At 43.6% G+C, this 3,435-nt stretch overlaps 1 long non-coding RNA gene across 1 annotated transcript; it reads left to right on the forward strand.

Annotated features, from left to right (window-relative positions):
* Positions 1-1,239: 1,239 nt before the first annotated feature.
* LOC135917093 (uncharacterized) lies at positions 1,240-2,641 on the forward strand. Its single transcript, XR_010569176.2, has 3 exons — positions 1,240-1,418; positions 2,239-2,350; positions 2,562-2,641. It is a non-coding gene; the product is annotated as an uncharacterized lncRNA (long non-coding RNA).
* Positions 2,642-3,435: the final 794 nt, after the last annotated feature.

Consider the following 3,435-nt stretch of genomic DNA (forward strand, 5'->3'; position numbering starts at 1 on the left):
TCAAAATCCACAAAAGAACTTTGCAATGCTCTCCTGCACGATTACAATTTTAAATATGTCTTGTTAAGCAAGATGAATAAAGATCCAATTGAACGTTTCTTTAGTAAGGTAAGAATGGCTGGAAGCCAGAATGACCACCCGTCAATGCCTACTTTCTTACAGCTGTACCAGACATTGTACATTTACACCCTCCTCAAGCCTCCTAAATTTGGCAACTGCAGAGTAGTTGCCAAATTTAGTAGCGAAGTAGTAGTAGAGAAGCCGCTACTAGACATATCCGATTTCATGGCCCTTATAAACCAGAACAATGCCACATCAGCAAAAGACTTCGTAGATGCGGTGAAGCAGAAACTCGACAGCCTTATCTGTGTAGAGGACTGGGAATGTGATGATGTCCGTTAAGAGCCAATTCAGTAGCGATCGGTGCCGCTGTGTGCAGCCGGTGCCCTCGGCGCCGGACATGCCCAACGTGTTTTCGAAGAGACCAAAACCCCGTGCACTTCAGCTGCTGCCACGCTGCTGCGCTACAGAACTTAGATGCGAAATCGCTGTGCTTCTTCGCCCGTTCCCACGGCCTGACACAGGCAACAAGCGACACCGCGTCTTGGGAAATGGGCTTTAAGTACTTTGCGATCCGCATGACATCATTAACTGCTGTACAGCAGATACTTTCGTATCAGTAAAGCACTGGGCCTGACACACGCATGATTTTGTTACATGTAAAGCATTTTCTTAGCGCTTTCAGTTGTACTCACGCTAATAAACACGAAAATCGAGCGCGGGCAGTGGTATCTCAAGGCGCCAGCCCACTGATCTGAGCCCGCTGGTCGCGGCGCCATCTGTCGTCTCGCAGTAGAACCAGGGGTGGCACAATCTCAAGTTCAACTAATGGCCACAGAGGGCGAAAAAATCGACCGCGCGGCGCTGCTAAAGAAACAGGCATAGTACGCCAATTAAAAAGGTTCCCCGTTGAGCGCATTATCTCCCGCTAGAGGCGCCGTAGTAAGCGCAATTTTAACCTTCAAACTTTCTTCAACAGTAAACGAAGCGTTTTTATCGCATGATAAAGACTACAAAAGTATAATTCCTAATTTGACATTGTACTTTTCATTACCAACTTTGTTGTTTTTTTGTCATTTTAAACGCAAAATAACGTTCAGCATCATCGACCTCCCACGTGACCTCTGGCCTGGATTTAAAATTTTTACGGTATGTTCGCGTGCACGGCAGCTACGGATTCCTTGGTTCGTACATTGGTTGGTTAATTTGTGCTAACACCAGTTTATTGCGCTTCGATATCTCGCGTTATTTAACTTGGAGTGTAAGCCTGAAAGCTAGGTTTCAGTCGTGAGCCATGTGGAACACGTCTGCATCGAAATGGGAGCCGGGTCCTGCTGCGACTGGGGACAGCAATACCGGTGAGTCGTTTAACATCACTGCTTCAATCGCTATGTAATTTATTCGTCTCGTTAACTTACAGGCGGAGGTAAGTTAACGAACTTGATGCTGCATTACATAAGGGCAGTCAGGACCCTCCGTTGCTGTTTCCGAAATAAACTTTCAGTTGCGGGACCATCATTATGCACACATTCACGAAAGGGAAACGATATCGGAACGCGCGTCACATTTTTCATCTCGTTTTAGCCGTAGCCGTGACTGAGTTGCCTTATTAATATATTTTTTTTTTCGAGTCCGCCGGCAACTTCTTTCGTTCACAGAACCGAATAACCTTTTGATAAAGTGAAGCTTGAATTTAATGTATTAAACAGCTGCACACATGATAATTCACCCATATTTCGTACCTGTTGGTTCCAAATGTTCTTGCTGTTCAGTTTGGCTTACCTCAGGACATCTATTTTTGCAGTAGTGAAGCGGTGCATCACGTTCATGCACAAAAAGAATGCATCAATTCTAATAGCTTGACGTCTTTCATCTATTTGCTTGTGAAATCAGCAGTGTGATCTCTTCTAGTGTATAAACGAGCGCACAAATGTTCTTATTTGTGATCTTAATAATACTTAAGCTGTTGACATGCATTGTAGTTACGCAGACATCGATTTTACGGAGAGTAACCATATTTATTTACCATGCTGCTTAAGCGCCCTAGAACAAACAGTGTACATTTGCATGTGTTCTGTAGTCACAAACCATTGCAATGTATATGTCGCACCGTTTCGCATTTTATATTGCAAAATTGTGCTTATTCGATTTCTGATGCAGTCAAAATTTCTGTTCCAGACATGCAGTAATGAGGATGGCACCAGTATAAAGCAACACACTCCATGCACTAAACAGAAGCTGCTGCCTGCTACAACAAGGTCATTGTGTGGACTTTGGCTGCTACTACAAGGTAAACAACACCTGGTTCAGAAATAAATATGCCTGATATATGCTGTATTGGCTTGCTAGTCTTGAGATACATGTCATTTGTTTGTAGCAGACGATATGAACATTTGTTCATGTTTACAGTTCAGCATAATTAGTTCGAACATAAAAGAAAACACTACATGAGTTTGGATAATCTTTGCTGTATCTCATGTGCCATTGTTTTGCCCCAACAGAGTCTGTGCCAAGTACATCTTGGTCATCACGGGAGCCCCCATCTACACCAACAGGAAGGGGCTGGAACTGAATTCACAAGACCACGAACAAAGAAGCCATTCCAGAATTATTTGGATGAGATATCAAGTCTACGGACGACTGTTTCAAAAGTGAAAAGAGCCTACGCCATCATTCCACCAGCACGGATATTGGCCGAGTCATCCAGGTACCTCAACAACAAAAATTATTTGTCTTCAGATGTACCTGCAACCTCTGAACAAGCACAGACGACGCTGGCTAAGAGTGTTCTGTCAGCTTGCCCTTCCTTAGGGAGCTCCCTGGCCTTGCCAATTTTTGCCAAGTATAATTTTGTTTCAATGAATGCACGCTTCTTCATTCCACACTTTTGTTAGAGATCATTCCTATTCCTCATACAAACATTAAAGGTCAACCGATTCTTTGCTCATACTTAATGCCAGTCACTGTCTAGTAGCACAACATATGTGTAGCAGTTCTTTCTAGTGTATGTTGCCATGTGCAATTCCTCTCCTGAAATAGCTGATGCGGCATTGGCGTGTGTCTTGCATTAACCTTTACACTGTGTGCTATGTAGCATTTACCTTTGGTAATGTTTTTGGCTTTCAATGCTTGCAAGGTAGAGTGGCTTCTTTCTTGAATGCAAGCTTTCTCATTCCAATATTGAATTCCTAGTCTCATTCAGGATTGCTATTCTTGCTCGACAGCCTGTGTTTTTGTGCAAGCTACATTGAAGAGATTGATTGCAGAATATGGTTTCGGCGCTGTGCAACTTGGTACTTGTCACCGTGTTACGTTTCTCATATGTGGGAGCCTGGTCAGTTGCATTGGGAAACAGTCTCTCGAGGCAAGCACCTG

Source organism: Dermacentor albipictus, unplaced genomic scaffold, assembly GCF_038994185.2.
Source record: "Dermacentor albipictus isolate Rhodes 1998 colony unplaced genomic scaffold, USDA_Dalb.pri_finalv2 scaffold_19, whole genome shotgun sequence".
NCBI lineage: Eukaryota > Metazoa > Arthropoda > Arachnida > Ixodida > Ixodidae > Dermacentor > Dermacentor albipictus.